Source organism: Nyctereutes procyonoides, unplaced genomic scaffold, assembly GCF_905146905.1.
Source record: "Nyctereutes procyonoides isolate TBG_1078 unplaced genomic scaffold, NYPRO_anot_genome, whole genome shotgun sequence".
Classification (NCBI taxonomy): domain Eukaryota; kingdom Metazoa; phylum Chordata; class Mammalia; order Carnivora; family Canidae; genus Nyctereutes; species Nyctereutes procyonoides.
In genome coordinates, this window is record NW_026575020.1 from 38436479 (window position 1) to 38450475 (window position 13997).

The 13997-nt window shown below is 47.4% G+C and overlaps 1 protein-coding gene across 5 annotated transcripts in view; it reads right to left on the reverse strand.

Annotated features, from left to right (window-relative positions):
* RALGPS1 (Ral GEF with PH domain and SH3 binding motif 1) overlaps positions 1–13446 on the reverse strand; it is a 292316-nt gene extending 278870 nt beyond the window's left edge. For 4 of the 5 annotated variants that reach the window (XM_055336511.1, XM_055336494.1, XM_055336502.1 and 1 more), the window contains exon 1: positions 13389–13446. The gene's annotated coding sequence lies outside the window, so the exon portion shown is untranslated. The remainder of the gene's footprint in view (positions 1–13388) is intronic. The other variant, XM_055336482.1, reaches the window with a different exon arrangement.
* Between the last annotated feature and the right edge of the window lie 551 nt (positions 13447–13997).

Here is a 13997-nt window from a genome sequence, read left to right on the forward strand (position 1 = left end):
GTCCTGGGACTGAGCTCTGTATCAGGCTCCTGGCTCAGAGGGGAGTCTGCTTCTCCCTCTCCCTTTGCCCTTCCCCCTGCTCATGTATTCTCTCTCTCTCAAATAAATAAATCTTTTTTAAGAATTATAAAGTGAGAAAACTCACCCTAGTGAGTGAGGCTCCAAAAGGTAGGTAACTTACCAAAGGACACACCATCCATAACAGCATCTTCACTGGCTATGGTAGTGCATCCTTGGCAAACGCAGAATTTGAACCCAGCTCAGTCAGCTCTAAATTCTGAACCATTTCTCTATGTTGCATCCCACAAAAGCTGAGTGGTGTTTTATGTTCTGTACTGGTACACATACTCCCATCCACTCACCTGTTCCCTTCTTTTTGCTAAGCATTGAAGTTTTTAAACTCAGTGAACATTAATCCTTTCTTTTTTTCCTTTCCTAAGGGGCAAATGGCTTCATACCGCAGTGGCACCCTGATATTAAGGACAGCTACTCCCCTCAAATTATCTCAGATTCTTTCTCCCCATCCCTTAGCTGTGGTTTTCAGCACCAGGGCCAGTGCCAACCAGGTCTCTGCCCCTGTCTTTGGTCAGGGAAATCCTTAAAGACACATGTGGAATCATATGGAAGATTCTTGTTGGCTCGTTCAGATTTTTTTTTTTTTTTTTTGGCTCGTTCAGATTAAAGGCTCTTCACTGGGTTCTGGAAGCTGACCTCAGTCAGGTATTCAGGCCTACCAGGGGGACAAACTACCACTTTTGCCAATTTAGGACCCCTCCATGAGTCCTAACCTAACTCAAGACCCATCTATAGGTTCTGGAGATTGTATAACAGGCTCTGACCTGCTACCCAACCTCAGGATACATAGGGGACCAAGGATGCACGCATCAGTCACAGGGCTCTAACACCACCTTAGTCCAGTCTGCATGGTTTTATCATCTTCCCAGGACTTCCTCCCACAGTTCTGATATCTCCCTTTTGTAGGATCTAGACACACACTCTTCCCACCAAGGTTGCTGACCCATCCTGAACCTCAGAACGTTGGATGGATCCCCAACTTTCCTGCTTCAGAAGCCAAAGATTTCAGACCAATAAAAAAAAAACCTATATAAGGCATGAATAGACTGCTCAAGAAGGTCCTCAGGGAAACTGAAGGGTTGAGACACTGGCTGCAGCCAAGAGCATCCCTTAGTTTTTTGCACACAGAAAAAAGGTAACTAAAATGATCTCTCTCATGTGAGACTGGCTCCAGCATTAGTGAAAATAAGCGTGTCAGTGGGAGGCTCTGGAGTACCCAGCTTCATGGGGAAGGGGCAGAGGCCCTGCAGAGAGAGAGCTGGAAGGGATGCCCCACCCACCAATGTCCATATCCTCATCTTCCTATCTAAGAAGGATGTTCCTTTTTTACCTCCTTCCTCACTGAAACCTTCTCTTGCTCCTTCTCTGGCCTTGCACTATGCCCTACCCCTCATGCTGATGCTCCCCAGCACTCCAGCCAGGATCTTCTGCTCAGTAGAACCTTCCAGGGCCAGCTATAAGGATGACCCCAAGTCTGTCTCTCTCTCTAGACTGGTGGGGCACTGGAATCACCTGTGAAAACTGCAACATATATATGACTGGTCTCTCTCTCCCAAATACCAAAGGATTCTGATGTTCCAAAGACTGAGAACCAGTGCTCTGGCCCAGAGCATTAGTCTGAGTCCAAGACTAGCAGACCAGCTGCCAAATGCTATCCCACAGGCACCCTAAACTTAGTTCAGCTATTGCCAAACCTGGATTCACTACTTCTCCCCAACCCAATACCCCTTCCTCTTCCTTATCTCTGTGACTGGCCCAGCCCCTCACATTACTAAAGTGACAAACCCTGACATTGCCCTCCCATCCGCTAAATCTGTAAAGAGGGAGGCCTCTACCTCAGTTTCTCTCGAACCTGCCTCTTCCTCTCCATCCCCATGGTCAGGTTCAAGGACAATGTCCTGAACTAATCTTCCACATACCATCTCCTCCCACACCAACCATCCTCTATACCAGGATCATAACTGACAGTGTTTCCCTCTTCCTGCAACTCTGGAATGATTCTCCACTGGACACAGGATAACATCTAAAATCCCAAGCACTGCCTTCAAGTCCCTCTGAGTACTGACCCCAAACCACCTCTCCGATCTCATCTCTGGCAAGCTCCTCCTCCCTGTCTTCACTAGCCTCACCCTCCAACACACTTGGCTCAGCATTCCCGAGATTTGGCATGCTCTCTCCCCACTGTCTGCTTTCTCTCTCATGTGCCTCTTCACCTGGGAAACTGAAGATCTCTCTTTAAAATCCTGTGAGTTTGATTGACCCCACTAGCTTCCATTTCCACTGCTTTCCACCCCGGACACAGCATCATAATCATTTATTTACTCCTCTCTGTCAGGTCTATGGGCTCCTAGGGCAAAGCCTGCAGCGTCATGCTTTGCATGCACAGTGGATGTTTACTTCATGAATGAAAACCGCTCATGAGATCAAGAAGCAAAGGAAGCAACCAATCTTTAAAGCAATAAAAATAAAGCCACCTGCTATCTTGGAAAACATAGCAGGTATTGCTTCAATAATAGACGCTTTGGGGGCACCTGGGTGGCTCTGCCTTCAGCTCAGGTCATGATCCCCAGGTCCTGGGATCGAGTCCCACATCAGGCTCCCCACAAGAAGCCTGCTTCTCCCTCAGCCTGTCTCTGCCTCTCTCTGTGGGTCTCTCGTAAATAAATAAAATCTTAAAAAAAAATAGATGCTTTTGGTAATAGATAGGAGTTCTGAAAAAGAAGAGTGAGCAAGTAGAGAATTCATCAGGAAATGCCTGCACAGATCAAGAAAACAGCACCGTGACCACCAACCACCAGGGTGTGAACCTTGCAGCATCTCTCTAACACTCAGCACTCCGGCCACACTGGCTCTCTGTTACATCTTCAATTTGCCACCCTGCCCTTGCCCCAATGGGGACCATGACCATGCAGCTGCCACCTCTTCACCTGGTCAAGTCCAACTCATCTTTCCTCTTGGAAGCCACTCTGGGCCTTCTACCAAGTAAAGCCACCCTGTTTACTGTCTCCAGGCACCTTGTATTCCTGTAGCCATTGTTAGTGCTATAATTAATGTTTCCTATACTTGTTTGCTATTGTTGTTTTACTTATTTTATACTTCTTTAACTTTGCTACTAGACTATGAACTAAAAGATAGCAAGGCAGATTCATCTTTTTCTTATACTGGGACCCCACACTCAGCAGGCCCTGAACGGAACTGGATGGATGATGGATGGATGGATGGACAGACAAACTGGAAGATAGCCAAGAACAAGGAATATGCTGCCTTTCATTACTACTACAATACTTTCATATCATCCAGCTCTCTTCACTCTGACTCAACCTACAAAAAGCAATCTTGGATTTTAAAACTAAGACTTTCATGGGGCACTTGGTAGGCTGTTAGTAGAGCATACAACTCTTGATCTTGGGGTTGTGAGTTCGAGCCCCACACTGGGCAGAGAGATTATTTTTAAAAAATAAAAGATAAAACTGGGGTTTTCCTACTGAAGAAAGGATGCACACACACCAGTGATAGTCCTGTTTACTTGGAAAGCAGGTGTCAGAGCAAACTGACACACATGGCATTCCAGCTCCCTACCCGGTGATTTTTCTATAATACCATGCAGCTCTCTCTGTTCCACAAAGATACTGGCTATATTGATAAAACTAGGTTCCAAGAATCTTTCAGCCCTTGAGAACCCCCCAAGATCATGAAGAAGCTCCCTAAGATCAATACACGTATTGTCAACAGATCACAGAGGCACTGTCTCCCCTCAGCCAGTCACCACCACCAGATCCCAGGGCTGTACACTTAGGTCAGGCCTTAGTTCCTCTTCTCACACACTCACGCTGATGACTCAACAAAGGACTTTGATGCAGAGGTGTTCATCTGACATAAATGCTTCTTCATGGACATGGTCTATGTGCAACATTATATGACCTGCAGGCAGCTGTTAGAAAGTGCAATGTGCAAGTGAATGTGCTGAAGTCCACAGGTTTTGCTGGGTGGGGAATCAGGACACCTGAGTGTGAAACCCTGACAAAATCCCTGCCCTCAGCCCCAAGGTGGGAGTGTGGCCTCAATGCACTCTAACTTTCAGGATAGACTGACTCTACATCTGATGAGTGCAAAAGCCAGAACAGTGCTCAATGCAAAAGAGCCCTGCAGCAGGTATACCCAGAGATAAAGTAGAGAGCTAACAGGAGCAACCTGGCATCTTTTGAAAAAGCAAAAGAGTGTTATATATCAATCATCAACTAACTTATAATCTTATCAAAAAGCTTTCCAACAAGAATAAATTCTAATCTTAGTTGTCAACCAATCAGTACATGCATCAGTAATTCCTGTACTTTAGCCACTTACAAGTGAGATCAGGGTTTCCCTAGACCCTAGAATGAAACCACACCTTAAACCCATCAACTCCAAATTGAACTCCTTAAGTTCAACTATCAGGAAATTAAAATAACTAAAACCAAGAGAAACTATCACAAGTATCTCTTTCAATGAATTCCTATTTCCTTATCTCCCCTATGGCTCTTCCAGTGTCAGAAACCACACCTTGAAGCAGCACGGGTGTGAGAAGAGACCCTAGAGGAACCCTCAGCTTCTCCCACAGCCACATCCTGAGCAATCTATTAAACCTCCTTGAGCTTCCATTTTCTCCTCTGCACCTCAAAGACTGCCCTGCAAGAATCACTATAAAGGTGTCAAGAGACTTTGTAAAGTGTTGAGATATTTTATAATGAAGGGACCTCAGATCCAACAACCATCCCATTTTATAGATTCAAATCACTTACTGGACACTCACCATTTACTTCATTTGTTCATTCAACAAACATTTATGGGGTACCCACTATGTGCCAGATGCTATGCCAGGCACTAAGGACTCAATGATGAGCAAATCAGCCCTAGTCCATGATCTGACAGGACTGCATTACATTGCATTATAGGAGACAGACATCAACCTCTCCACCACAGAGCATATCATTATACCCTGCAGGCCATGCTAATGATTTGGTCTTTTTTCTAAAAGAAATTGCAAGCCACCGAAGGGTTTTACGCAGAAGAAATGACATAATCAGATCATTCTGGCTGCCTTATACTACCCCTGGGCTAGGCCCAGGATATGGCAAGAACAAATGCAGGCTCTTTCTCTACAAAATCTGGTGGGGGTGGGGGGCGGGGTGTCATCATCACTCTCACAGTGTTATTAATGCTACAGCAGTGTGCTACAAGAGCCTGTGGGGGAACAATCTATAAATGCTAGTGGGCCAAAAGTTTTGGAGATATGAGGCCTGGAGGAAAAACAAAACAAAGCACAGCTACAGAAAGCACACAAAATAAGAAATATCTCAAAATAGTGAAAAGTCACTAATTCCACATAACAAACTTTACTGCCACAAAAAGAGACACACAGCATATTCTCCTGAATTTATTAACTTGTTTTCCATAAATATTTAATTACTCAGAAATGTATCAAAACCACAGATTTCTCTTGACCTAGTTATCAAGCTTATACAAGAGTGAGAATGACTGTATTCAATAAACAAGAATTTAATTACATTCATTAATCTTTCTTTCATCTTTAATAAGATGATTTTCAAAGAAAACTTTTGACTGTTGAGCCCAAACATCTAAATTTCTTCTGATTACTCAACTAATTGTGTTAAACCTTCAAATAAAACCTTATAATAAAAATATTTAAATCCTAAAGAGGAAAAGTATATTGTTGTATTAGTTCATAGAAAAGACCCTCTATTTACATGGAATCACACAACAAGGAAGGAGACAGAAAGAACTTGGGAAAGCAGCATATATTTCCTGTACCAGCCAGAGACAGGGCCCACCCTCAGGGTGACTCCATCCTCTCCCTCACCAGCAGTCAATTGCTTTTGTGGGAGCCAAGGCTTGTATCTGCAGTCCCAACAAAGGCTGAGCTCTGAGTGCTCCTACTAGCCCGTCACCAAGGACATCTGAGTTTTAAGATATTCCTTGTGCAATAACTCACATAACTTCCACAGGCAGTAAATTAATATTCCCCAAAAGCATCCTACAAGCCCTCTAACAATAGCTAAATAGCTAACAATAGCTAAAGAGATTCTACCTCACAATAACTGGGTGTTCCTAATGTGTGAACACTATGCTAAGATGATGATTCTGCAACATCTCCTCGAAGCCTTTGAGGAATCATGGAGGTAAGTACCATCACACTTCCTGTACCAATGAGGAAACAGAGAAATGGTCGCTTGCCCAAAGCCACCACGGTTGTGAGTGGTAGAGTCAGGACCTAGACCCACACTGGCCTAAGTCTGCACTTTAAGGTCTATCCTATCCATCACTCTGATGTCAGGAGATAAATCTCCTACAAAGAACAAAAGCTCTGTAGAAAAACCGTGGGATGATGTGCCATTCTGGGTCTTCATGGCTTCTGCTCTCCTCCATAAGTGCACATGAAACAAGCCTCGCATGTGCCTCCCCTTGGGGAAAAGTCGTGGAATTGATCAGTGTAGGTGATCCAAAGTATAGGTGCTCACAATGGTACTGGCGGGAAACCACCTCTGAGAAAAGAGTTCATGTGAAAAAGGTGGAGGAAACACAGACAAACCCATAGCCTGGAGTCATCAGGGCCTATGAGGACTGTCCTAGGAACTCCTTAAGCACTTTGTGACTACAGAGCTGGTTTCTTGGACACCATGGACATCACTGTCACCAACCCATTAGCACCATTACCACTACTACTAGAACCCAGAGAAAACAGCCAAAAAGGTGCTTCTCAGTGCTCCCAAAGAACCATGGATAACATGTGAGCAATCTTACACATCAGTTTTCTCTCAGGCACCATGCTGATCACCAGACTGCATCATTTCACAGAATCTTCAAAAACAGTCTTGAGTTAGGTGACACTGCTATCCCCATTTTACAAACCAGTAAACCAAGACTCACAGAGAGGGAGACTCTTGCCCACGGCCTTCTGTAATGAAAGAACCAGAAACTGAACCCAGGTCTGCTGGGCTCCAGAGCATTAATCTGCTTAGCCACTTCATTCAAGTCTTCTGTCATAGTTGCCATCCAGCCACTTTCTGCTTGCATGTGACTTTTCCACTAACCATGAGTTTCTCAAAGGCAGGGACAGACCCTTTCACCTCCATATGCCCAGCATACAGCAAGGAAAGCTCAAAGCAGGAACCCAGAAAGGCTGGGGAGTGAATGTTCACATAAAGGAAGTAAAGTCCCCCTCCTTTTAAGTAGGTGGCCCTAGAAATGCCCCAGGATGCTCCTCACAGAAGCCAACCCAAACAGCTGTCCACTACCCCTGGCCAAAATCTACAGAACATCTATCTACTCAGCTCCCTTGAGACTGCTCCTCCACAACCCACCTTAAGGGAAGGATGAACAGGCAGACATCTGAGGAAAGGCAAGGTGGGCTTCAGCAAGTATGAGCAGTTCATTTTTAGAGTTGTCTTTTTTTTCTGCTTCCCCCTCTCACCCTGGAGTATCTGGAGAAATATTTCTTTCCTCTCCCACCTCCAAGATTTTCTGGACAAGTATTACCAGCCACACCCAAAGCCTATAGCTAATATATGGCACAACACATTCTTGTCTCAGAGTCAGCACTCAAATACCTGGAAAGTAAAGGAATAGAGCCCAAAGACTGTGTTTCACCAAAGACCTAACAGCTTATCAATAAGAGCTTGTCAATATATTCTTATCAATAAGAGCATGTCAATAGCCATGATGGAGGAGAAGCCCATCACAATAGGCACAAAGAACCTACCCTGAAGTCTCAGCAGCAAAGAAATCAGGAGAGTTTCCCTGTGCAAGGAGGAACCACAGACAACACAGTGCATGCTATAATACAATGCATACTCCGATCAAGGCAGGCACACAATGAAAGTCAAGGGAACACAAACAAGAGTGGTCACATGGGCCTAAAAGAACAGAGTAGGCTTTACAAAGGAGGGGGAGGCCATTGCCAAATCATGGAAGGTGAAATCATTGTTTCCTGCCTCCATGACCCCCATACTGCTCACAGCCCCAACATCGGGCCTATCATATTGTTCTGTAATCAGTGGCTTGTGTGCCTATCTCCCTGCATAGTATGTGGGCATCTCAAAGCCAAGGACTTTGGTCACTGTCCACAGCTCACCCTCAACTGCCCAGTAAATATCTAACTGACAAAGAATAAAAGAGTCTATGTCAGGTTCCTAATAACAAGGCAGCTACCCCCTCTTGAGTATCTACTACAATCTGCTATCCCTGCAAGTACTTGGTATGCATGATCTCATTTTCTCTGCACAAAAACCTCAAAGGGCAGATTTTATTATCATCAGCCATTTTACACATAAGGAAAGTGAAATTCAGAAAGATTAGGTAGATTGTCCCAAGTCAGACAGCCAGTAAGTAACAGCTGAACTCTGAATCAAGGGTTGAATGGAAAATCAGTTTTCAATTACTAGTAAACAAATCCCTTTTCCTTTCTCTTTCTGTCATCTGCCTACCATCCAGATATGCGGATTGCCTGTAATCTATTGTTCAATGAGACCAAAGCCATTTGTTTCAGAAAAGAACAAGGGATGTCCCTTGCTACTCTTCTAAACAATGACTGCTAACCATTACTGAGTAAACATCATTGGGGGGAGGGAGAGCTGGGAGACACAGACCAAACTGTGCTTACAACATAGTCAAAAACATTTATTGGGCAGCCCTGGTGGCTCAGCCGGTTTAGCACCGCCTCCAGCCCAGGGTGTGATCCCCGAGACTCCGGATCGAGTCCCACTTCAGGCTCCCTGCATGGAGCCTGCTTCTCCCTATGCCTGTGTCTCTGCCTCTCTCTCTCTGTGTGTCTCTATAAATAAATAAAAAATGTTAAAAAAAAATACCCAAGAGCTTTAAAAAAAAATTTATTAAGGAGGAACTGGTATGTACCAATTGGAACATTTTCCAATGTTGGAACAATTTCCAAACAGATCAAGCGAATAGACGAAGGAGAAAGAGTATGTACAGACACTATTCTTTGTGTAAGAGAAAGAATATATAATAAACAAGAAAATGGTAATAGTGGTTACCCCTAGGGAGAAGGACTGGCTGGCAGCTTGAGGCAAGATAGACCCTTTACAATTTGTTCCCCTTTGAACTATTTGCCTTGTTTTTTTGTTTTTTAAAGATTTTATTTATTTATTCATGAGAGACAGAGAGAGAGAGAGAGGCAGAGACAGGCAGAGGGAGAAGCAGGCTCCATGCAGGGAGCCTGACTTGGGACTCAATCCTGGGTCTCCAGGATCACGCCCTGGGCCAAAGTCAGTGCTAAACTGCTGAGCCACCTGGACTGCCCGAACTACTTGCCTTTATTTATTTATTTATTTATTTATTTATTCATTCATTCATTCATTCATTCATTCATTCATTCATGAGAGAGAGAGAGAGGCAGAGACACAGGCAGATGGAGAAGCAGGCTCCATGCACGGAGCCCGATGTGGGACTTGATCCCAGGACTCCAGGATCACGCCCTGGGGCCAAAGGCAGGCGCTAAACCGCTGAGTCACCCAGGGATCCCAACTACTTGCCTTTAAAAAGAGAATCCATGTGTGGTATTTTTTTTTTAACTTCTTAAAAAAAAAAAAAAAGATTAAAAACACCATTTAAAGACACCACGTTTTGCCAGGCCTCTCCCAAATGCTCGCATACATACAACTGCAACCATAAAGAATGTATGCTTATGAACAAAAACTGGATGAACTTAATATGTGGTAAAACAGGACTGGGCAACAGCCTTTGTCTTTCATGCTGAGGTTCACCAATTTCACTAATGTTGCAAATGTTTTTGAAAATAAATCAACAGAATTTCTAAGATAGAGATACAACATACATATAAGCAGCAGGGATAATTTGCCACATCTTCCTGAACTCCTTCATCTGCTCCTTCAACAAGTACTGAATGGGCATCTACTGTGTGCTAGGCAAAGTGTTAGACAGATTTTTTTTTTAAAGGACTAAACAGCAGGTCATTAGTTTCTTCCCTCCTGCCTTTCAGGAAAATATGGACAGCATGCTAATGAGAAGAATGCTAGAGCAAGGACCACCCTTCATGTTCGTAGTCTAACACCATTCTCATTCAGCCTAGAAAATGGAGTTCTGGGGAAAGCAGTTGTTCAACGTTACATAAGTGAAGGCTTCAGGATTACCGTCCTGCTCTCCCTACATGCTTCATGCTGTTCTTTTATGTTGAAAGATACACAGAGAGGGAAGAAATGGACCCTAACATTAGTGCCTTGCCCTAACATTAGTGCCTGAATTATCAGGTGCTTTCACATATCCTGTGTCATTTATTCTTCATAACCTCTCAAGATGGGCATGATCACCCTTGTTCCACAAATAAGGAAAACAAAGCCCTGAGAAGCTGAGAAACTGGTGCATAAGGCTTCCTACACAGACCTCTGTGACTTCCAAGCCAGAACCTTCACCCTCCATACTCAACAGGAAAATCAATTTAAAAAGGTAGTCTGCAGGGAGGGGTGGGGGAGCCTGGGTAGCTCAGTTGGTGAAGCATCTGACTCTTGATTTCAGCTCAGGTCATGATCTCAGGGTCCGGAGAGCTCCACGCTCAGCGTGGAGTCGGCGTGAGATTCTCTCCCTTTCCCTCTACCCCTCCCCCCAACTCACAGACCCTCTCTCTTAAATAAATAAATAAATAAATACATAAATACATAAATAAATACATAAATAAATACATAAATAAATACATAAATAAATACATAAATAAATAAAATCTTTTAAAGATAAAAAGGTAAACTGGCGGGCAGCCCGGGTGGCTCAGCGGTTTAGCTGCCGCCTTCAGCCCAGGGCCTGATCCTGAAGACCCGGGATCAAGTCCCATATCAGGCTTCCTGCATGGAGCCTGCTTCTCCCTCTGCCTGTGTCTCTGCTTATCTCTCTCTCTCTCATAAATAAATAAATAAAATATTTTTTTTTAAAAAAGGTAAACTGGGGCCATATCACAGAGAGCCTTAATATTTTCCATTAAATGAAGTTTCTCTCTCAACTCTGGGTGTTGTCACTCCAATAATAACAATCAAAAAGCCAATGCCTTTATTATTCAATGCATGTTCTAACTTTTGTGTGCCACCAAGCTTGGGCTTTCCTTTTAACCCACAGAGGCTATCCAGAGGGCAGCAATCTTTGAGAACCACTTATATAGTTTCTGCCAGGACAGAAAGGAACATTGCCAATACTGCTTCTAGACCCTCTGGGCACCTGCCACACAAGCACAGGTCCCAGTAAGGAACCACCCCTGAGGAATTCCTGGGTGGCGCAGTGGTTTAGTGCCTGCCTTCAGCCTAGGGCATGATCCTGGAGTCCCAGGATCGAGTCCCATGTCAGGCTCCTTGCATGGAGCCTGTTCCTCCCTCTGTCTGTGTCTGTGCCTCTCTCGGTCTCCCTCTGTGTCTCTAATGAATAAATAAATAAAATCTTCAAAAAAAAAAAAAAAAAAAGGAACCACCCCTGAGACACCATCCCCATGATGTCACTGGTTCACCACCAGACCAGCTGAATGATAGTGAGAGAGGCCAGCACCATGGTGGTTGGCCTCCAAAAGCTTCATTGCCTCTAAAATAAAGAAAAACACAGCCCAGTGCAGGAGAAGCCTCCTCCTGCCTTCTTCTCTCTGTCCATGCAATGCGGGTAGGAGAAATGACAGCTTGGAATGATCAAATTGCTAGCGAATAGAGGTACTGGGTGCCAAAAGGTCATACACATGGGTACGAGACATCTTCTGGAGAGGATGGAGCCCTCTCACCTTGATTTCTTCTCTCTGCCCCTGTAGGAAGCTATGAAATTCTCAATTCTCACATTCCCTTCTATTTAGTGTCTCCCTTTCGGAATGTGGTAACATCAGAGCTCCTACTTGGCTGGGGAGGGGGGAATTCCATAAGGCTCAAGTCTAAGCCTTATGATCTAGGTCAGAGTCCTCAATGGGGGTGGGGTCTAAAGGTCAGCAAACAATGAAATGTTCCTCACTTTCCACCTGCCATTGCTCCCTGCCACAGCTCCCTCAGAGGTCTTAATCCAAGTCACATCTGAGACTGTCTTTTGGGGACTCTCTGCCACAAACCTCATCCCAAATTCAAATAAGAAAATGGTTTGCTAATTAGAAATACCCTTTTCTTTAAACCCCCAGTCCCTGAGTCCAGCCTCCCCATCCACAAAGAGGGCAGAGATTCATAACTTTACACCACGATTTGCTCAGTAAGCATTTTTCCATCCTATCCTCACAAGGCCCCTGGGAGGCACACAAGGCGGGTAGCACGATCCTCAGATGTTCTTTTTGCAGAGGAAGACACAAAGCACAGAGAGGTGAAAGACCCTCCAGGGGTTACACAAAGACGAAAGCTTCTGAACCCTCATTCCTGGTTCTTTCCCCTCACCGGGCTGCCAGGTCAATCTTTTGGAGACTGCCATTGCTAATATCTGCAGCAGCATCTGGTACCAGGGCCCTTCAAGCTTCACACTAACTACTCTTCCAGGAAGCAACATTTCTGATCATCGAATGAATGCCAACGCGGCCGCAATCGAAGCTTACCCTCGGCTACAGCAACAGAGAAAACCCCGGAGAAATGAAAAACGACGCGCCCCACTTAAGGCACAGCGTGGCATCGGAGAAGCCACCAGCCTAATAACCTGGGCGGCAGAGACCCAAGTCAGCCTCAGGAGAGGCACAGGCTGGCCTGGCCGGCCGCTCTGGCCCAGGAGCAACCCTCGAAGCCTCCAGAATCTTAAGAGAGCCCAGAGCTCTTGCGCTCACCCCAAACCCCCTGGGCATAGGAGAGCTACCTTCCCGTCTCCACGGACCACGCACCCTGCGCCCGCTCCTCACCTGGGGCACCGCTTCCGGGCCTGCAACCACTCGGGGCCCCGCCCCCCGCCCCTGCAGGTCTCCCTGGCCCCGCCCTTTGCACCTGCGGTTTCCTCAGGCCCGGGCTCTTCGGCTTCGGCCTCACCTCGCAGCCCCCTCCCACAGCCAAATCTGTGGTTCCCCCCCCGCCCCGCCCAACTGACTCCATCAGCCCCGCCCCCCCGCACCTGCGGCCGGTCCCCACACCTGCTGCCCTTCCTACCAACCCCTCCCGTTCCAGCCCACCTACGGCTCCCGGCCCGGGCCCCTGCGACCCCGAACCCGCCCGCACCACCCCTGCCCCCCTGGCCCCGCCTCCCGCCCCGAGGCCCCTCCCCGGCCCAGCGGCCTCTCCGGGTCCCGCCCCCCCCGCACCTGCAGCTCCCTGCGGCCCGGCCCTCAGGGCCCCGCCCCGCCCCGCCCCGCGGGCCGCTCCTCTCACCGCCCGCTCTCGCCGCCGCCGCCGCCGCCGCCGCCGCCGCCGCCGCCGCCGCCGCCGCCGCCGCCGCCGCCGCCGCCGCCGCCGCCGCCGCCGCCGCCGCCGCCGCCGCAGTCCCGGCCGGTCACCTTGACGCGGGCCGCAGTGGCTGCTGCCGCCTCCTCATGGCCCTGGGAGCGGCCCAGGCGGCAGCGGCGCCTTCGCTCGGAGGCCAGGGCCGGGCCAAGCCGGGCCGGGGCCGGGCCAGGCGCAGCTGGAGCGCGGGCCGACGCGGGAGCGGAGCCGGTACCCAGCCGCAGTAGGAACCGTCCGCTCCTGGGCCTGAGCGGCGGGCCGCGCAGCCAATCGGCGTGCGGCGCCCGACCAATCCTCCCAATCAGCTCGTCGCAGAGGCGGAGACACGCAAATCGGCCGGCTGGGCGCGCCAGTGCGCAGCCGCTGCAGCGCTGGTCCTCGCTGGCCTCGGCCTCCGCTCTAGGTGGCGGACGCCCTCTCAGCCTGTGAGGATGCTCCGCGGCCCGCACACCCCTCTCAGCGCCCTGCCACGCCCATCTTCTTCCTAGAAATAGCAGTGCATCTTATTCCCCATACATCTTTCCAGGCCTCATACAA